The 22,645-nt window shown below is 35.8% G+C and overlaps 1 pseudogene; it reads right to left on the reverse strand.

Annotated features, from left to right (window-relative positions):
* Positions 1-10,793: 10,793 nt before the first annotated feature.
* LOC123586160 lies at positions 10,794-11,373 on the reverse strand (annotated as a pseudogene).
* Positions 11,374-22,645: the final 11,272 nt, after the last annotated feature.

A 22,645-nucleotide genomic window follows, 5' to 3' on the forward strand; every position in this document is an offset into this window, starting at 1 on the left:
CAAAGAACATTCGACCAGGGATAAAGCCTCAGATCCCCAGTGTCAGCTGCTTGTAACCAACTTTGTGATCTTACTCAAGTTCTCTCTCTCTTTTTTAAGTTTATTTATTTATCTTGAGTGAGAGAGCATGAGTGAGGGAAGGACAGAGAGCGAGGGAGAGAGAGGGGGAGACAGAGAGGGAGAGAGAGAGAGAGAGAGAGAATCCCAAGCAGTCTTCATACTGTCAGTGCAGAGCCCCACGCAGGGCTCGAAACCATGAACTGTGAGATCATGTCCTGAGCCAAAGTCAAGAGTCAGATGCTTAACAACTAGCCACCCAGGCACAGTTCTTTTTTTTTTTTTTTTTTTTAAGTTTATTTATTTATTTTGAGAGAGAGAGAAAGAGAGAGAGAGAGAGAATTCCAATTCCAAGCAGGCTCCTGTACTGCCAGATCCCACTTGGGGCTCAAACTCAGGAGCCCTGAGAGCCTGATCTGAGCCAAAACCAAGAGCCGGCTGCTTAACCGACTGAGGCTGCTTAACCTTACTAAAGTTCTTTATCCCCTCTTGATATCTTCATCTTTCTATGAAAGGGGTAGGGCTTCTTGATCTCTAGAATATCCTTTATCTGTGAATGCAGATTCTGAGGTATGGGTTTGCAAGACTGAATTTCTTACAGCACCAATTTGTGTTCCAGAAGCAAGAGGAAGCTGGAGTTTGGGTTTTCCATGTTGAGACACCTGCTGCCCCGGAGGGAAAAAGGGGGTTGGATACATGTTTGGCCCTATTAAGGATCTTCATTTCTTGCTCAGCACTCCCCTCCCCTCCCCTGTCACCACTGGCCACCACCTTGAGAGGATCACAACCAGTTTCACTGTGGACTTCAATCCTGTTTACATAGGTCACTCTAGGAAAATCCAGACTCTGAGGTCATCTGATCCCACAGATCTCATCCCTCATGGGACCACGTCTCTCACTTCTCTATTTCTCCGTGCATCCTCTTTTCTGACTATATCTGTCACCCACCCCCAGTTCCTGAATGCTTTTCAGTGGAACTCACAGTCCATTTTGAGCAACCTCTTTCCTTCACCCTCTTGCTTTGTTTGGCCCTGGCTTCTCCCTCAGACACTGCTTCTTCATGAGCCCTCTCAAGTTTTGGTTATTTTTCTCCTATAACCTCTTACCACGAGGCATGGAGGTAAGGAGAGCATTCTCCTTACTGCTCAATGCCACTTCCAGCCCATTCTCCCTCCCTCCTACTCCTACTAGCTTCACATCCCATGTCACCAAACCATCCACCAGTCCTTGCCACTGTCATCTGCAAACTCTAAAGTCATCTTTCCTCATTCATTGAAGTGCTTAACTCCAGGTTCACTGACACTATTCCCAACACTATTTCATAATTCTTGGTGATCTTAATAACCGTGTAATGATCCCTCTAATATCCTGGGTTTTGTTTGGTTTTGTTTTTTAGCTCCTTAAGCTTCTTCTCTCCAAGGATTTTGTCCTCCAGCCCATCTCAGTCACTCGCTCACATGGTTATATTCTATACCTTGTATCTGCCAACACCTGGCACCTGTCTATAATCTCAGTTTCAGGAATTCTAATCTGTAAGTCTCAGCTCTAATTTTTAGCTTTCTCCCTCACATACCCAACTCCAACAATTTATTGGTTTTATGGGAACCTATATCATATGATCCTTCTACCCTTTTTTCACAGCTCCCTCCCCTCAGGATCTCACTTTCTTTCTTACCCATGATAATTTCTCATAATAATCATTATCATCAGTCCCTTGGGCATTCCCTAAACTCCTTTGCTACTGTCTCACTTTGTGTACTGGCCTGACAAAAGCTCAAATCTAGTCACATCCAAATATCTACCTATCCCATGCTTGTATCCGCAAAACTGAATGGGCCAAAGAAAAATGCACAATTAGTGCACTCTAACATCAAATGTGATCCTAGTCCTAATTTTATTTCCTTCCCTTTATCCTCATGTTTCCAAGACATCCTTTTGTATTCTCACTCTTAGTAGTGACTACTCCAATACACTGAGGAAATAGTGGCAAATGGAAGAGAATATCCATATTCCTACTACCCATCTTCCCACCTGCCCACACTTGTACTCCATATACTCAGCCTTCTAGCTTATTGCTGAAAATGAGCTATTTGTGCTCCAGTTTATAGCCAGTTTATAGCCAAGCCCTCCACCTGTGTACCAGATTTCATCCACTCTTCCTGACTCAGGGTTTTGCTCAAAAGTTACTATCAGTGAGTCCTTCATTGACAACCTTCTTTAAAATTTCACTCCACTGTATATTATTTAGTCTCTTCCCAAGATACACTAATTTCTTCATTTTGCTTGCCAGCATCTCACATAGTGTATATTGTGATTATGTATTATGGTTATCACCTTACCACCCCTTGGTAATGGAAGCCCCATGGGCTCAGGGGATCTTGTCTGTTTTATTCACTGATGTATCTCCGGTGTCTAGAAGAGTTCCTAGAACACAGTAAAAATTGTTGTATGGAAGAATGAGGAATGAGTTCTGTTTTGGGCAGTAAGTCAGATGTGGCCATGGGTAAACATGTGGACATTTTCAATAGGAAATTATAACGACACTTTAGGGTAACTATGTAGTTTATTTCACACAAAGTTGAAGTCACAAGAACGAATAAGGATGCGAAGAAAACAGATTAGAGACAGGACACCCATTTGGTGAGATGTTTACATTGAATTATGAAAACACCTGTGTCTAAAATAATAGCCCTGCTCCCATTATGATACTGGATTCAACAGGCTGTGGATATTTTTTTATTAAACCCTATTAGTATATAAATATAATTCTCTAAGCCCAGAAGTATGCTGATCACTTTTGACACTGAAAAACAGAAAGGTATAGCCAATTTAGGTAGCAAAGGTAAAAACAAGTTAATAGCAAGCTCCACAGAGCCAGTCAATCTCAAATCCTGCAAGGTCATTTTTGGTGAGACTTTTTACCGTGAAATGGCCTTTTGAACCTTGACCTCCTTAAGGTTAGCATGTTATTGCATTAAGTTCTATAAAATGAAACATATTTAATTACCAACGTATTTTAATGTGTACATAATGCATTATATTGCAATGCACATATGTGTTTGTCCATATTTTAAATAAATTTCAATTAGATTTTATCTCAGAGCCACTGAACCTTTGTATTTGAGCACAAGGCACCATATATTCAACTAGTGGTTTTTATTTCAGTTGGTGGTACTGACCTGATCGTTTTAATGACTTTTTAATGAAAGGTTTTCATCAAATCAGTGTATTTTGTTTTTTAATGCTGTGCTTCCTTGAAAATTCCTCTTTAAAAGTATTCTTGCAGGTAGCATAATTCTGACTTGGCCCCCTTGCATATTGTCTAGGGATTGGTGTGGTGATGGTAACATTATATATCAATGTAAACAAATCCAATCCTGAGTCAATCTGCCATGATGGGCCCCAAATCAGCCAGTCTTTACTGGTCTACCTCCACAATCTCAGAGGAGGCAAAGATTTTGGGTGAGAAGCATAATTTTCTAGTTTTTTTGGTTCTAGTTACTCTCAAAAGTAACTAAATTTATTTGGAAAGGTTTCATGAGAGAACAATGTCTGGCTAACTGCTCTTATCTTGACTCTTTTATTGTTTTGATTCAGTTTAAGCCATCACCTTCTCTTAGGGCAAGGGAGAAAGTCCTCAGTGTTCTTGAAGCCCTGTGATGGCTCCTGTGAACATTTTAGGACATAACCATATTGTAAGTTCTAGATATTAACATCTCATGCTCTAAAAAATAAAGTAAAACAATATTTTCGTTTTCTAAAATCCAATATAGATATTTGCTCGTGTTTTGGAGATAAATATCAATTTTTAGATTTTGAAGAGGAAAACTAATTACTAATGATAAAATATAAAGTCTTTTGGGGAACCTCAGTTGTTAGGCGCCCGACTTCACCTCAGGTCATGATCTTGGTTTCGTGGTTCGTGGGTTTGAGCCCTGCGTCAGGCTCTGTGCTGACAGCTCAGAGCCTGGAGCCTGCTTCAGATTCTGTGTCTCCCTCTCTCTTTGCCTCTCCCCTGTTCACTCTCTCTCTCTCTCAAAAATAAACATTAAAAAAAATAAAAAAAATAAACTTTCTAATCTAGTTCATGATTTTTATCTTTTTCTTAACAAAACAGCAGAAATTCACATTGTACAGCAGAAGATACTGGAATATAAAGAGATGTAAGTTTTACAAACCATAGAAGCCATAGATTCTCGGAAACTTATCCTAATAAGTAAAGCAGAACTTTATTCAGTATTAATCAAAACTTGTTTGCTTTTTGATGTTTAAGAATTAAAATATCAGTTAGCTGATGCCTTTGAATACATTTTGAAACTCAGTGGTATTGGTACTCTGATATTTTGAGTTGGTACCACAATTTCAACTAAGTTAAATGGATTTTCATTTCACGTAATGTTTTTCAAACTTTAATATGCACATAAATCACTTGGGGATCTTGTCAAATTAAAGATTCTGATTCTGTAGTTTTGTGGTGTGGCCTGAGATTCTAATAGACTACCCAGTGAGAAAAATGCATGGATCATACTTTGAGTAGTAAGGATTTAGGGGACAATTAGGGTAATCTTATTTAGGTTATTCATTTTTACTATTGTTTTATTAAATTAAATTGTTTCATTATTTAATAGCTAATGCTATTTGTGAGTGCTATATGCTTTGTGAAAAATAATGTAAATAGTTTATGGCCACAAAATTATTGTCGTCTACAATGCCTCATTATTAAATATAATTTTTCAGCTACATAACTTGCATCTTTTTTTTACATTAGTTACAACACAAGGTAATAAGTAATCTAAAGTAAGATTGTCATCTTTATGAGTTTATTTCATCAATGTTTCAGAGAAAAACAAGTTTAATTTCTTCGGTTAAAAAAAAGTAGCATCGTTACTTTGGTTGAGACTGTCAAAACCTGGTATAACACTTGAGTGGGTAGGTCTATTAAGTTTTTGCATGTTAAATCTCTTCGATGGGATATCAGTGGGAAATGATTAATTAAGGAAAATTAAAAGGAATCAAAATTGAAGATAAAGATATGCAGAGTTGAATTTGGAAGTGCTGTAGTTGAGCAGAAATATTACTTCTTGACATTATGTTTCTGATACAAAGTTAAAGACTATTTTTAGTTAGGCAAATATCACAGTATTGTTTGTATCATGCTTAAGAGCCCTGTTTAATCTTGGTGGCACACTTACTACGTAAGATTTTGTTTTCCTATGCACAATACACTAACAACCCAAAGTAGAGGTTTCTCAGGGGATTCCACAGTAAATTGCAAACCAGTGATACAGGTGGACTTGGAGAAAAGCCTGATGTTGTAAATACTTGGATTTGAGAAGGAAAAACTTGAGCTTATTTGATAGAAACTCATATCTATAGATGTACTGTAAAGCACTATAGGCCCTCAAATTTATCAAATCCACATAACTTTTCTTCTCTTGGGATTGATTTTGGCCTGATGGAAGATATATTGTGCTACAAGGCATTGGTGATTAGAGCAAGAAGGCAGAAAATGTTATTGAAGAAGAATACACCTGCTGGGAGCAGGAATGAAAAGCACTGAAAGGAATAAGGATACATATGGTCAACAGGGAAAGCAGTGTGATGTGGACAATGTCAGTGTCAACAGGATATACACCACACAAATCAGCTGTTTTGTAAAGTTAATTATAATTGCATAATAGCTTTAACAATGTGATCATCAACCAGTTGCAGTATCTTACAGGATGTGAGGAAAAACATGATGGTTACGGTGGGAGCAGTCAATTCAAAAACCGAATGTATGGTGATTATATTCATAAACTCAGATGTAACATCTGTATGAATCTAAAGTATATGTATTTTCATTTTCAAGGATGGTATTTTTGATTTTTGGCTAAACAAACACACAAACATCTATAAAAATAGCAACTGAATTATGTGACGGGTATGGTACTGATCCTGGCAATAAATATATATATAACTATTACTATAACTTGGTTAAGATTATAGTCCATAAGTAGGCAGTAGAGCAAAATTGAATATCCCTTACTCCAAAAATTCATTTTTAAACTATAGAATAAAAAAGTGTATAAATTCGTACCATGCACAAAATAGAGGTAAAGGATTCTATCCACTCCATTTGTACATGTTCACAGGAATTTGTTCAAGTTGAAATGAAACTTATTCCTAATAGCTGGTTCAATTATAGCTTGATTCTAGGCTCTAAATGAGAATATGCATGTTTGAGGTAGAGGAAAAGGAAAAAGAACATTGGGTTGAAATGAACTGAGACATTAGCTTTTATTTAATTCTAGGCTGTCAAGAATTTCTATAAGGCCTTTTTTTTTTCCTGAGGGCATTATGTAGGTTCATAGCCAGTAGCCTGCCTTCAGATGAATTTCATATTTATGTTAGGAAAGGGACAGACTTTTTTGGCTGTTTAGTGCTATAGATTGGGAAATAATAGCTGCCTATTTTAGTCTTTACTTATCTCTCAACTCATCCTAAAGATACTTAAATAAATAGCATAGGTATTTCTTTGGTAAGATTTCTTACTGGACAGAAGCCAAAAAGTTCAAGTGGTGGTAAAATTATGAAAATGTACACAATTTATGATGGCTTAATGCTGCTTAAAAGATAGTCAAATGCTAAAGCATTAAGGTTAATCACATCTTCAATGGGAATATAACCTCAGAAGAACAAATCAAATGATAATTCCCCTAGAACTAGCACTATTGCTAATGTTTTAGTAGTTTACTATTATATTTTAGAAATTAACTCCAGGGGTGCCTCGGTGGCTCTGTCGGTTGAGCATCCAACTCTTGTTCTCTGCTCAGGTCATGGTCTCACAGTTTGTGAGTTCTAGCCCCACTTAGGTTTCTGCACTGACACTGCAGAGCCTTCTTGGGGTTCCCTCTCCCCAACTCTTTGCCCCTCTCCTGCTTGCACACTCACTCTCTCTCTCTCATGCTTTCTCAAAATAAATAAATAAACTTAAAAAAATAAGTCCAGTATTTAAAAATATATGACCCAAAATGTTGTCCAGTCTTTTAAAAATAATAGCATTTTGAAAATCATAAGCATCATGTGAGAAAGTAAAATTGACATTAAGACCATAATCTAGAGATAGTCACTATTAATATTTTCTTGTATTTCCATTTTTTTCTTATCAGAGAAATTGAATATTTTAATTGCTTCACTCTTCATTGCAATTTTATTACATATATGGGAATAATTTTTCTCAGAGAACAAACATCCCTGGAAATCAATGGGAAAATACTATTTGCTTTAATGAAAAATTTTCTGGAAGACATTTCTTACGTTGAGTAATGTTTATATATATATATATATATATATATATATATATATATATATATATATTTCTATGATATGTGACACATGCTGGGGATATATCTTGTATCTGTTCACTTCTTTCCCTCTCCACTAATGTTGTTCTAGTTCAACATTATCTCTTGCCTGAAGTACTGAAATAATTTCCTAACTTTCTTTTTTCTTCAATTGTTTTTCTTTCAATCTTGTACTTCTTTAATCATTATGTTCACAGTAGTGGTGATATTTAAAAACTGAAATAAGATTGTACCACTGCTCTTTAAAATCTGTCAGTGGCCTTTTAACTGAGAATTAAATCCAAACTCTGACCTTGTCAAACAGAACTACATTACCCGATCCCTATCCTCTTCTCTGACTACATTTGATGCTACTCTCTCCTTTATTCACTGCCCTCAATCCATTCAGATCTCCAACTTCTGTGTCCATTTTTATAATTTGTATATTTCAAGGAATTTTCCCTTTTTATTTTAGTTGTTGAACTTATTTGCATAAAATTCATATTTCCCTACTCTTCCTCAAATGTTTGTAGGATCTGTAGTGATGTGTCCATTTTCATTCCTGGTATCAGTGATTTCTGTTTTTTTTTTTTTTTATCAATGTAATTAGAAATTTATTTTTTTTGTTCCCCTCCCCCCCAAAACCAGCTTTTATTTTATGGATTTTCTCTATTGTGTTTCCATTCTGTGTTTCATAGGTTCTTCTCCCACCCCCCATTTTTTTAAAGATTCCCTGTTTTATTTTTATTATTTACTTCTTTCTACATATTTTAAGTTTAATTTGCTTTTTCTAATGTTCTTAAAGGGAAATTTATTTTTATTTTATATTTTTTATTTTGAGAGAGAGAGAGAGACGCAGGCATGTGTGTGAGCAGGAGAAGGGCTGAAAGGATAGAGAGAGAGAGAGAGAGAGAGAGAGAGAATCCTAAGCCCTAAGCACTCCATGATCAGCACAGAGCCCAATGTGGGGCACCATCTCACCACCATGAGATCACAACCTGAGCCAAAATCAAGAGTCAGATGCTTAACTGACTGAGCCACCCAGGCACCCCTTAAATGGAAATTTAAAGATTTTTTTCTTTTCTAACCTAATTATTGAAAGCTATAACTATCCCTCTAAGCACTACCTTAGCTATATCCCACAAATTTTCGCATATTTTGTTTTTGTCATTGTTTATTTTAGTTCAAAATACTTTAAAATATTCTTTTTGATTTCTTCTTTGACTCACGGGTTATTTATAAGTATTTTATTTAATTTCCAAACATTTGTAGGGTTATCCAGATATATTTCCAATATTAATTTATATTTTAATTCTATTTGCAGAGGATACACTATGTATGATTTTAATTTTTTAAAAGAATTTTTTTTTTAACATTTATTTATTGTTGAGAGACACAGAGAGACAGAGCACGAGCAGGGGAGGGGCAGAGAGAGAGGGAGACACAGAATCTGAAGCAGGCTCCAGGCTCTGAGCTGTCAGCACAGAATCTGATGTGGGGCTTGAACCCTCAAACCGCAAGATCATGACCTGAGCCAAAGTCAGACGCTTAATTGACTGAGCCACCCAGGTGCCCCTGATTTTAACACTTTTAAATTTATTGAGACTTATTTTATGACTCAGCATGTGACTTATGTTGGTAAATGTCCTGTGTGCATCTGAGGAGAATGTGTATTCTGTAGTTTTTGAGTGTGTTGTGCTATAAATGCCAATTAGGTAGTTGGTTGATAATGCTGCTTAAATTTTCCTTATCCTTACTGATTTTCTGTATGCATGTTCTGTAAGTCATTAAGAGGGGGATTGAAATCTTCACCTATAGGTATGGAGTTGTCTTTCTCCTTTAAGTTTTGTCAATTTTACCTTCATGTATTTTAAGGTGTTATTAGTCACATATAAGATTATTATGTATTCTTGGTTAATGAACCCTTTTATCATTATGAAATGTTCTTTATCTCTAATAATATCACTGTCTTAAAGCATGCTAATAGTCTTTGTCTGATATTAATATAGCTACTCCAGCTTTTTTATGTTTAGTGTTTACATGGTATATTCTTTCTAGCCTTTTACTTTTAGCCCATCTCTGTCTTTATAATTTAAAATGGCTTTCTTATAGTCAGCATATAGCTGGGTCTTGCTTTTTCACCCAGTCTCAAAATCTGCTTTTCATTATATGTTTAGACTATTTAATAATGTAAGTATTGATATGGTTAGGTTTAAGTCTGCTATCTTATTACTTATTTTCTATTTATTTCACTTGTTCTTTCTTCTTATGTAATTTTGAATTAATGGAGCAATTTTTAGTATTCAATTTTATCCATTGTATTTGTTTATTAGCTATATCCTTTATTCTTTTAGTGGTTGTTCTGTGGTTTACAATATGTGTGTAACCTATTACAGCTTATATTCATCTAATATTATACTACTTCATGTATAATGTTATGATAACATTCATTTTCTACATGTTGACTTTATGTATTTTTTACATATATTTTACTTTGACACATGCTATATACCTAACAGTATGTTGTTGCTTTAAATAGTCAATTGTCTTTTAAAGAAATTTTTAGAAATAAGAAAAACTGACTTTTTATATCCCAATATATTACCCTTGCTTACACATTCATTTGTGTCAATTTCCATCTAGTATTATTTTCCTTCATTCCAAACAATTTTTTTTATCATTTATTATAGAGTGGGTCTGCTAACTCCAAACTCTCTTAGCTTTTGTTTGTCTGAAAATGTCTTTATTTCCTTTCCATTTTGCAAGATATTTTGGCTAGTTACAGAATTCTAAATTGCCATATTTTCTTTCAGCGCATTAAAGATGTCACTGTGTAGTCTTCCTCCTTGAAATGTTTCTTGGTAAAAATTGGCAACTATTCATATCTTTGTTCTCTTCTATGCAGTGTTTACTCTTTCTCCACTTGCTTTTAAAATTTTGTTTAATAAAGACAAATGTCTTTATGATGTTTTTTTCTTGTGGGTTTCTTTGTGTTATTTTGGAGTTTGATGAGCTTATTGAATCTGTATTTTTAGTTTTCATCAAATTTAGAAAGTTTTCAACAGATTTTTTGAGATATTTTTCTGTTTCCCTCTTTATGTGTCCCTAATCACATAGATTTTTTTTAACTTGGAATTTTAATTGTGCACATAAAAAACAACATGAGAACAAGGAGTCCTATGGCTGGACATTATCTCTAGATGCAAGGATTTCCAATTAGTCCACTTGTAGTTTGGCATCACCCAAGATAATTAAGAAGTCTAGTATTGTTTTTCCTGAAGAAGAAAACCAATTTACCACATTCAGTACTGACTTCTATAGCATGTTTTTTTCTGTAGAAATACTGGTTTACTGCATAGAGTTTTCAATGTTTTCCTATAGCAGATTAAAATGAGCACAGCCTGGAGAATTTTACTTGTTTCCAGGTGAAGTCTTAACATTTACTGCCTTTTGAAATCTTCTCCAACTATGTATCCTCGTAAACCTCAGTCATATAATTTCTCCCCACTGACCTGTACAAATATGATGGCTTATTGTGGATAATAAAGAGAGGCAGTTAATCCCATGAACCCAGGTGGATACACCAGCTTCTTTATTTTTGAATCACTAGCCAAAAGAAGTCCAGCAATGTCAGCAAAACCAATGACACCAAGTCTTGGAAAAAATCCAGGAGGCAATTTTGGAGATATTCATAACTGTCTAACCCCCATTGGACCAGGTTCTGTATGATGGGCTTAGTTTGTGAATATATTTTCTGACACCAACTTGTATATGGCTTACAATAATGTCAGAGATGTGAGATGCTTTCTTCAAGTTGGGTCCTTGGCTCCTCCACATATTTAGATTGACCCTCAGGAATGGAGTAGAGTGAAAGCTCATTAACCTTCATGGAAGTTTTGTGAAGTGAGTCATTTTTAGGTGATGCATAGACTTTGAAAGTGAGCAGACTCAGGCTGGCCAGCTCCACAAACCTCTGAATTACCTAGAACATGTTGCTGGCAGAGGTGGCTCCAGTGTAATTACATGAATTTTAGACCATTTGATATTTTCATAGAGATTAATGAGAGTTTTACTTTTATTCTCTGGGAATTGTTCTTAGAATTTTATTGCTGTGTGCTTTGGATTTGATAATTTTTAATGTTATGGTTTCAAATGTACTTATCTTTTCTTCTTCAGTGTCTAATGTACCCATCTATTTATTTCAGATAGGGTTTTTCAGTTTTGAAGTTCAAGAATAGTTTATATCCCTCTCCTCACTATGCTTTTCTATTTCTTTAAGATTATAAGCATATTTATAATAGCTGTTTAGAAATTCTTGGTTAGTAAGTCCTTTGTCTATGATATTTGTGGGCCTGCTTCTATTGACTGATTTTTCTTCTGGCTATGGCTTACAATTTGCTGCTTCTTCATTTATCTTGAGTGCCTGGATATTGTTATTTTTCTTCAACAATTTTCTTTCTTTGCCAGGTAGTTAATTTATTTGCAGTGCAACTTAATCCTTTTGGATCTAAAGAAACCTTTATTCTTGGACTATTTCTAAGACATGCCTAGTTATTAGCCCTATTTCAAATGCATGGCACTTCTCTACTGAACCATTCTGCTGAAGGCCCCAGGTATTCAACAAACTCTCTCTGCTTGGCTTGTGGGAATTCAAATGTCTCCCTGCTCTGCATGAACTCTGGAAATCATTGAGCCCCCCCCCCCCCCCGCCCCAAGTACTATTGTTTGGCATTTGGGAAGTTTTAACTTGAACATAATGCAGTTTTGTATTCAAACAAGGACACAAGGAGGCCCCTCTTCAGGTTTTTGGAGTTCTTTCTACGTATAGCTCCATCCTCTCTGGTACTCTTTTATGCCAAGTCCAGCTACTTCAACCTTGCTTAGCTTTTGTTCTTTCTTTCTCTGAAAAACGGTCTGTAAACTTTAAACAGAAAGCTGTGACAATGGTAGAAATCACTTTATGTGTTTCTCTTCTCTTAGGGGTAACAATCTTGCACTGCTTGTTTTTAAATGACTGAAAACAAGTTTTTCTCATATATTTTGTCCAATATTCGAATTGTTTACCATGGGAGGTCAAGTAGCTTGCTGAAAGCACAAATCAGGAGCAGAATTTTCCATCAGCCACTTTGGCCTTTCTTTTCAGTTCTTTAAAAGAAAACATAATCAAGTTAGTATTTGCCTTAAAACTATTGCACTTATTTTTTCTGCTTAGAAAAGTTTTCCCAGGCATGTCTACAAGCTACCTCCTTCTCATTCCTTATTTTCCAAAAGAAGCTTTTCTTGACCATACTATTTAAAGGCATTACTTATAATTTTAATTCTTTCCTCTTTTCTTTCATAAAATTTATTGCAGTCTAATTATCTCTTAATTTTTTTACATGTGTAATGTCACCTCTCCCCTTGCTATGTAAGCTCCACAAGGAGTGAAACTTGTACTCCTATATTCCTTAGCTTCTTGAATGGTACTTGGCTCATAGGCAGGAGCCAGGAAACATTTTCTGAATTTAAGTATGAATAAAGGTAGTAGCTAGCCATATACTCTGAAATTGTAAGGTAGGGAGGTGCTAAGCAACATAGTACTGGAGGCCTACACAGTAGAGTAGGTTATGCTTATTTTTCCTGTAAAATCTTCTTTTTCATGAACAGTAAAGAGAATTGAATCCATTATTTTCACAAGAAAAAATGTGACTTTAGATTCTAGATATTTAGCTATGTTTGATACTGGTCTCTCCTCCTTATGCAATCTAAATTTACTATACTCTTATTAGTTACATTATAAGTATGGTCTGTGGCAGTTCTTTCAAATAGAGATGCTTAACTATTTTCTCAAATTAACCTTCTTTATTGAAATATATTGGTATGGTGGCATCTCAGTTTGGGTTGCTATATCCAAAATACCATAGAATGAGTGGCCTTAACAATAAACATTATTTCATATAGTTTCAGAGGATGGGAAATCCAAGATCAAGGTGTCAGCAAATCCAGTGACTGATGAGGATACTTTTGTGGTTCGCAGACAGCTATCTTCTCATCTTCTTGCAGGATCCTCACAAGGAGGGAGATCCTCTGTCTCATGTCTCTTCATATAAAGATACTAATCCCATTCATGAGGTCTCTATCCTTATAACCTGATTACCTTCCAAAGACTCCTAGTTGAGTACCATCACTTTGGGGATTAGTCTTCAATTTATGACTTTTGTGGGGTATACAAACATTCAGTCTACAGCTAGTGGAGAAAATATTGTCTTGTATAATGGTATATATAAATACTATGTGCCAGTTTTAAATTTGCTTGATGATGAAGGGGCTGGCCTGCTTTAATATGAAATAACTGTGGTCATGTTACTGATTTTAATTCTGAAATAGTTAGAAAAATAGCTGACCTAAATAGTCATGTTGTACTTAGTTTTACATTCTCTTAGGTACATGGTTTTTATTAATCATCCAGTTTACTAAAATGTAGGTCTGAATTTTCTTACATTTTAAGAAAGAGAATACTCCCATCCATGATCTTGGGAGTTGATGTTCTCTTAGTATTATTGGCCTACGTGATGGAGGTCTAATCCTCTCCCCAGTCGCAGATTGGTATTTAGGAGCATACGAAACTTGGTGACAGGTTTTGGGGCCATACTTATTTATGGGAACTATCTTGGAATCTGCAGGATAGTTTTTTAAAATTTTTATTTGTTTAGTTTTTAATTGTTCCTAGAGCTTTGTTATTGTGATAATGTTTATGGACTGTTCTTCTTCATCAAGTATTTGTAGCTTTCAATATTTCATATTTCTATTCATGTAGAATCATGAATACATTTTGATATAAACTAAGACATTTAACTTTTAAAAGCTATGCCTCATGTTAATATCTCTTTAATAATCAAACTTCTTAAATTTATCTGTACTATATTGTCATAATTCAGTATAAAATTTCAAACTTAAACAGTACTTTAATTTACTCAGTCAAGTAAATCAATGATACAATTTAGAGTATATACAATTTTTAAGATATTTTTCAAAATATCTAGAGAGCATGACTTCTCTGCCTAAGTGATAATAGTCCAGCATAAATATTTAAAGGCATAAAAAAAATTCTTGGGATGTGGTCGGACACAGGTATTTGTTTATTTAATGTACTTTGCATATAATTTTTTAGATGTGAAAAAGAAGGATCAGCTTTAATCTCCTCAACATTTCCTGAACATTATGACTTTTAGGCTCTTATGTGAATACTGCCAAGGTGATAATGGACACCACTAGTAGCTTTTATGTGGAAATGGAAGTGGCTTTCAAGGTCTCAGGTAGCCATGGTCCAAGAGTAACTTATGTTTCAGTCTCTAATTTACTTGGTCCCACTTAGCTTTTTTCATCACTGAGAACATTTTCTCTCAGGCCCACTTTTACCAGAGTCCTAAAGATGTCCAATGATAGATTGGAAGCCTTATCCTCACGAGTAAGTGAGATCTGGAAATAATTTTGTTGTGCTAAATATGGTGTCTAATGTTTCAGCTTTTTTGCTTGCTAAAGATACCATGCATACCCATCAGTCTTCTTTCCCAGCTTGACTTTCCTAATGGATTAAGATTTAGTTCTGCTGTTGATAATTCTTTCCTTTTAAATGGTTTGGGCTAAGTTCTCTCTTTTCTCACCAAAACGAAAAAAAAAACAAAACAAAAACCAAAAACGACAACAACAAAACAAAAAGAGAGAGAGATGACAACAACAACAACAAAACAAAAAAAGAGAGAGAGAGAGATGTTAGTTAACCTAATTTTGGGAGAGAAAATAAATTTTTTTTGAACAGAAAGGAATAATATAATGAATATAATACCCGATCATCTTTTATGGCTATCTCTGTCCTTTTGCATAGTTTCAGTCCATAAATATTTGTTAAATAAATGAGTACATTAGTGAATAAACCAACCATATTGAGATATTTTATTTTATTTTAAATGTTTATTTATTTTGAGAGAGAGAGCGAATGAGTGGGGAGGGGCAGAGAGAGAAGGAGAGAGAGGATCCCAAGCAGGCTCTGTGCTGACAGTACAAAGCCCAATACAGGGTTCAGTCTTATGAATTGCGAGGTTATGACCGGAGCTGAAATTAAGAGTTGGATGCTTAACTGACTGATCCACTGAGGTGCTCCTATATTGAGATATTTTAAAAATTCTTGTAAAAAGAGGAATATTTTTTCTAGGTAGTCCAAATCCCAGTGCCCACGAGAATTAGATGTTTAAATCTATTCTTTCGTTATTATATGTAATAAATATTTAACAAATAATGAAAACTTCTTTTTGTGACTCATACAGTTCACCCCAACCAATCACTGATGGCTCCACTTTCTTTTCAATAGTCATTGTAAAGGGAGTAGGAAGGTCTCTAGTGAGAGATCCCTGTGTGTCTATATACCTAAAGCTGTAACATTTGTCATTTTATTCTGTGATTTGTAAACTAAAGAAGGTCAGCTTGTTCTTAACACATTGAAAATAGTTTATTTTTATTTAACAGTTTTTATGTTCAAAAGTTTGGATAGAAATTTGCTGGTAACAAGGCAATTCATAAACATCACCATATCATCTGACCTCTTTACTAGTTGTCCTACTTCAGACACCCACTTTCTTGCAAAGTTTCAAATTCACCATTTGCTTTTTTGTACTCAATTTCTTTTTTTTTTTTCCATGAGTTTAAGATGTTTTTCTAAGATGGAGAAGTGTATCAATAAGTTCCTCAGCACTGCTAAAATTATCAGTGAACATCTTGTCAGACAGTGATGTGTGAATCTGTTTTGTATGCCTCTATCCAAGGCCAGGTTTGTTGATGGAGGGAAACACTTTCTCATTTTTAATCCTGAATCCCACCCTGTGTAGAACACAGTAGTATCATGCAGAGACTTCCATGGGAGAAGATGCCATTTTAATTTGTTTTCTAGCTTTCTTATTTGTCTGTGTTTTCCTAAACGTTAAGTTTAAAACAATGGACTCTTACTATTTCCTCTTCATATTCATTGGTTGCTTTCAGAGATACTTTATTCCCTTTAGTTCAGGCATAATTCCACCCTGGTTCTAAGAATCTGTGAGTTAGGAGTGGAGCATTTTTGTCATATTCTTTAATGTCCTTTGATGCAGGTCCAGCATGCATCAGCTGCTGCAGTGATCTTAGAATAATTTACTTATCCCCTAATGCCACCTATGAAAGAGGAAGTCAACCAGGTTTGTATAAATGCAGGATTCTAATGTGACCACTAACATTAAGTCACTAATGCGACCCTCTCATTAGCTATTACTTTCAATTAGGTGTTCTCAAACAATTAGCTTTCGAGCTACATGATCTTATTTATAGCATATACATTCCCTGGTGAGAGAAGAAATTACTTCTGGGAAAGCTGAGTCTCCAACTTTTAATTTAGGTACTAAATTCAGATACATTACCTCAGTTGGACTTTCTTCTTGTGGAATTACTAAGCTCAGTTCTCTTGATCATGTGATTCTTCAGGCATCATGAGCCTCTTAAGAAGAGAGCTACTAAACTCCATGGGTGCTTAGAGCACACAGGAAGATTAATGCAGCAGAGACCTGCTCTTTGCAAATAGCATTAAAACTCTTCAGATTTTTGAAGCATTCTCAGGAAAAAATCCTCACATCTTATTAATAACATTTGGAGCCATGTATTTTGTAAGTTCCTAGACTTATGCACAGATTTGTCTGAAGTTTTTGTTGTTGCTTCTTTGACTCTATCTTCTACCATGAGAACTGAAACTCTGGAGTCACTTTAAAGATGCTCTGAAAGAGGCGCCTGGGTGGCTCAGTTGGTCAAGTGTCTGACTCTTGGTTTTGGTTCAGGTCATGATCTCACAGTTTGCGAGATCAAGCCTGTGTTGAGCTCTGTGTTGACGGTGCAGAGCCTGCTTAGGATTGTCTCTCACTCTCTCTCTGCCCCTGCCCACTTGTGCTCTCTAAATAAATAAGTAAATAAGTAAGTAAGTAAATAAATAAATATGATAGTCCTGATGGAGTTTTCAAATTACATAATAACATTTAGTGCAGCAATAGTCACATGGTACTTTCCAGATACCATATCAAATTTTTCCCAAATAAGACATGGTCTTTGCCCAGAAGGAGTTTGCTATGAATGTAAAGTCATACAACAAATATTGAATATATATGTGTATATATATATATTAATACTTTTTTTCAAATCCGTACAGGGTACCTAATATTTTCTAGACTCTGGAGAGACAGTCAATATATAAGAATATACAAAGTCCTCCTCTCAGACCTTCATTGTATTGTTTGTGGAGGACTGGGATGGAAAAGGACAGATAGTGCCAAGAAAACCAACCAACAAATAAGATAATTACAGATTATAGCAAGTGCAGTGGAGAAAACAAAGTGATAGCTCAGCAGAGGATACTTCTGAGCTCTCAGTAAAGACACAATTTCATCTGAGTTCTGAAGGATGGAAAGGAGCTGGTGATGGAGGAGCACAGAGGCAGAATGAGAGCAGGTGCAAAGGCCCAACAAGCTTGACCTTTTGGGGAAGAGCAAGGTTAGAGTGATTGGAGTACAGTGAATGAATGAGAGAGATGTGGAAGGTGAATTTGGTTTTGAAAACAAGAGTCAGTTTGTGGAGGCCAGGTTGGATTTTATTTTAAAGGCAGTGGAAAGTCATTGAAGCATTTTAGGAAGGATGGTGTCTTATTAGACTTTAAACAAGATGTTTCTACCTGCTATATGGAGACTAAGTTATAAAGGCAAGAGTAAAAACAAGGAAACACATTAGGAATCTGTTTCAGTGTCCTTAGTATCCACCTAGGAGATGATGGTGGATAGGACTAGATGGGATCAGTAGTGATGGAGATGAATTGTAGATATCTGAGATATATTTGATATATTTTGATGATGGATTGGCTGTATGGGATAAGGGAAATAGAGAAACAAAGGATGATTTATTGATTTTTGGCATGAACAACTGAGTATAATTTGCTGAAAAATAAGGAATAATGGAAATATATAAAGGGAAAGTAAGTGTAGAGGAAGAAAACTTGTGACAAGTCATGGGGTCATGGTGGTTACTTTTTCTTTATGTGTTTTGTGTATGTTGTATTAAACAAATATAATGATTTGCCCAGTTCTATTAAGTTCTATTGCAAAGTTCTGTTAGGTGCTATATGCTAAAATAGAACAGATAATTTTGGAATCAATCATATTTTATTGAGGCACTGTTCTGTTCTAAACACTATGTTAAGTCCATCATATTCTTAATTCTTGATCTCCAGGCATGCCAAAAGCAATTAAAACCTGATGTGATGAATGCTGTAATGGAGGCGTATATAAAGTATTATGGAAACAGAGAGCGGGAGACATAGTCATCCCTGAAGATGGGGCAAGGGCATCTGGAAACAGTGATTATTCCAGCATTCCTAAATGCGAGGGGCTGAGGCTTGTAGGGGGTCTGGGGTTAGGGCAGAGGGCCCTGTGACCTTGTCTTACTACTGTGTTCAAGAGAGAGTCTGAGGGAGATTTTGGGGACCCCACGTTCTCATGGCATTGTCACTACCTCAAAGACAACATCTATGCTGGCCCTTTAAAATGAGAGAGAACTTTGTCAAGTGCAAATGAGGGAGGGGGGTGTTTTCTAGGGAGAGAAAAAAGCCAAATGTTCAGGAATAGTATGGAGGAATGGTAAGAATTGTGGTTGGAGATGTAGACTGGAAACAGCTGTGAAAACCTTGGAAGCTGAGCTCAGGAGACTTATTCTTACCCTCAAGGAGCTTTCCATCCAGAAAGAGAGTTTTACCAGTCATGTGCCTGCCATTTGACATACTAGCCTTATATTTGATGTGACAGATTGTGAGCATAGTTAATTATTAATGAAGCCTTGATGAAGCTGGTGTCTTTGCTGAGTTATCATATTAAGGGTGTTGGGATTTGTGTTTACATCGTTCAGAAAGAAATTGTGGTAGGAGCCAGCAGGGGACAGTGTTTGGCCTGACTACTGAGAAGCTTGGAAGTTCATTTTTAGGGCTAGCTCCTTTTCTCAAGTTCTATTTTTCTTTTCCATTATAGGCTTTAAGGAGTGAGCCTATGTTCCTTTCCTCTTTCTACTTTATGTCTTGGATTTCTTCTACTACAGAAATGGCTTCCGAATACATGACAATTCTTCCAGTTCCCAGTTTCTGGAACCCACCTGGCAAAAAGGTGCTTATGAGTTTGGCCAGAATGACCAGATTTGAATTTTTATTCTGTGATTTATTATTAGTTCTGTAAACTTGGAAAAGTTTCTTAAGCTCTCTAAACCTGTTTTTCCTTTTTAATATATAAGCCAAAGATAGTACTACTGCTTACCTCATAGGGCTGTTGTAAAGGACAAATGAAATAATGCATATGAACTTAGTATAACACCCAAAGTACAATGATAAGTTCTTGATTGATATACCTCAATGACTGAAAACAACTCTTCGGTAGGTACTCTGTAAATGTTGGCTGTTATAATTATCAATCCTCAGCAGGATTAATCAAAACAACAAACCTTAACTAAATCATGTAACCTATGTTTCCAACGGTCATAGCACAGAATCAAAAATAGTCATGTTCAAACAAACTGATTTCTCTGGATCTACCTCCTTTTACTCTGTGAAAACAACATCATTCACCCATTCCTCCCACCTGGCTCGAGAACACCCATTGTGCCCTGGAAAACCAGCCCTCTTGGGCACTGCTTAGTGGCCTACACCCTCTCTGGCTCAGTGTGGGCATAGCTCTTCCCATGGCTTCTCCTGTACCTGCTGCCATTGTTGTTCCTGATGTCTTGCTCTTACTGGGGCCTGCTGCTTTTCCCAGTAGAGAGAGGGAGGGTTCTGGGATGGTTTGGCTCCTGGTTTCACCACTGTTTCCATTCTGGGCTTAACCTTGGCTACAAAGGGAGAAACAGTCCTGTCCCCATTTGTGGGATCCTCTCTGACATAGGCTACTTTGTAATGTTGCCTCATGCTCTTACTGTGTGTTTGAGAGCTCATGTAACAAGTATTTGGACTTTTACCAGCTACTTTTCTACATCTGATTCTTCCTCAAGTGCAAACATAATTTCTTGGGGATTAGTTTAGAAAATGTTGAGTGTGTCTTAGCATGCTTGCTGATTTTGACTGTGCTACTGAGATAGTTACTAGAAGCTACTCTAGACTTTTACTTTTTTCTTTCATTCTAAAAAAAAAAAGAATCTCATATGTCCTTTCACCTTTCCTTAGGAAAAGCCTGTGCTGACTGTGTTTCCCTGGGAAGGTCCTTTCTTTTATCTGCAGAGACTGGGCTTAGCATTGACTTGTCCAATATCAATATTATTGGAGACGAGGACTTGTTTCCAATCTCCAACAATGATGTAAGGAGGATACAAATCTGTAAGAAAGCTCTATGATGACAGATATATGTGAAATGAAACAAAATGTTTTGTACATATCCCCAAATTTTAATTTTCTTGTTATATCAATTAATCTTATTTTGAAGTTTAGGGGGAAAATAGGAGGAAAAGGAGGATATTAAGAATGATTAGGGAAGATCACTCAGAGGAATGAAGAAAGATAAGAAAGGAAAGACAAAAGTGCAAATGCACTGAAAGAAAAAGTGATGATATTTTTTTCCTTTCGAGTATTTTGCACCAGACAAAAAGAAGCCATGACCTCTGGCTTGTCCTCTGCTTTTATTTAATAGTATTTCTTGCTCTTAATTTAAATATTGTTATTTTTCACATCAAACTCTAACCCATTACAGAATCTAATAATTCAGAAGTTGGGTAATCCCATTTTTAATGGTTTAAAAAGCAACTACATGATAAAGTAAAAGTAACTTTTTTTGCCTGCTGCTAAAAGCACCATAAGTAATATACTGAATTAAAACTTTCAAATAACTGTGTCACCTTTCTATTGGCAAGTAACTTGGTACCAGATGGGATTCCTTAAATAAATATTCTGGTTTATCGTCTCAAACAAAAATTTTTATTTCAAATAATCAATAAAACATGTAGAAATAAAACAAAACTATAGGCAAAAGGAATTCTTTATTTCATAGTGACGAGTTTTAAAACATACCAATTTATTGCCAAGGATTGAATTTTGGAAAGGAATCTCAAGAAAATCCTGTTTAGTGTTCATAGTATCTCAGGGCCAGGTGGCAAAAATTTGGTCACTGGTGAGAAAGTATGATAGATTTATTTGCATTCTATAACTCTTTAAGATAGGAGTTAGAAATAATACATAGAAGCAGAGTCAGAGATCAGGGCCATGGGTGGTCCACTCAGCTCTGTTGTTCCTTCATTGGAGTACCTATGACCTTGGTCTAGCAACTGACCTCACAAAAGCCCATTCAGTTCTCAGCAAATGGAAACCAGTGCCCCCCATTAGGAATCCCGAGATGGATGGAGGTGGTTGGGGGAAAAACAGTCTCTTTATTTATGTACTAAGAGATATTAAGCTTTACTATCCAATATTGCTATAATACTAAAGTGGAAGCTGTTCCTTCTTTTATCCTTAAACCACATAGACAGAAGTGAGTGTTAGAATTCACTTACTTTTTCTTCTGCTGTTTTCACTTGTTAAAACCCCATTCAGTTTTGAGATTTTGCCATTTAATTATAGAAAATATTACTTTCTTTTGGCTGTTGTCATCTCTAATTTTCTTGACTTGCTACATTTTTGGGGGAGCCCTCCCTGACCTTCATGATTGGAATAGTTCTTCTTATATGTACTATTAGAGTACATATCCAATTTAAACAGATTATAACATTTTTACAGTATTTTTTGGAGTCAATACTCATGCTTAAAAAGGCCAGATAGGTAACATGAGTGTCTGAAGATTTTGGGCTAAGAAAATAAAGATTAAATTGCTTGTATTGCAAAAAAGCTAAATTTATCCCCTGGTTTTAGTGCATTAAGTTCCACAATGATAGGAAGCATTTCTATTTTATTTACTACTGTGTCTCCATGAACTAGGGCAGGTGCCAGTACTAAGTAGACTCTCAGTGAGATGGGTCAGATGTTTGAATACATGAGTTTACACATTCTGAGAGTTCCTCCTATCCCTCTGTGAAAGTGTGTGTCTCCTTTTTAGGTGGTCAGTGACCCTTAGAACTGCAAACAGTATAATATCATAAATCCAACACTGTATATTTGGACATTATTACTTAACTTTTTTAAAGGTAATAAAAGTATTTCGTTGGAGTGCCTGGGTGGCTCAGTCAGTTAAGCATCTGACTCTTGGTTTTGGCTCGGGTCATGATCT

This window comes from Leopardus geoffroyi, chromosome C3 (genome assembly GCF_018350155.1).
Source record: "Leopardus geoffroyi isolate Oge1 chromosome C3, O.geoffroyi_Oge1_pat1.0, whole genome shotgun sequence".
Classification (NCBI taxonomy): Eukaryota; Metazoa; Chordata; class Mammalia; order Carnivora; family Felidae; genus Leopardus; species Leopardus geoffroyi.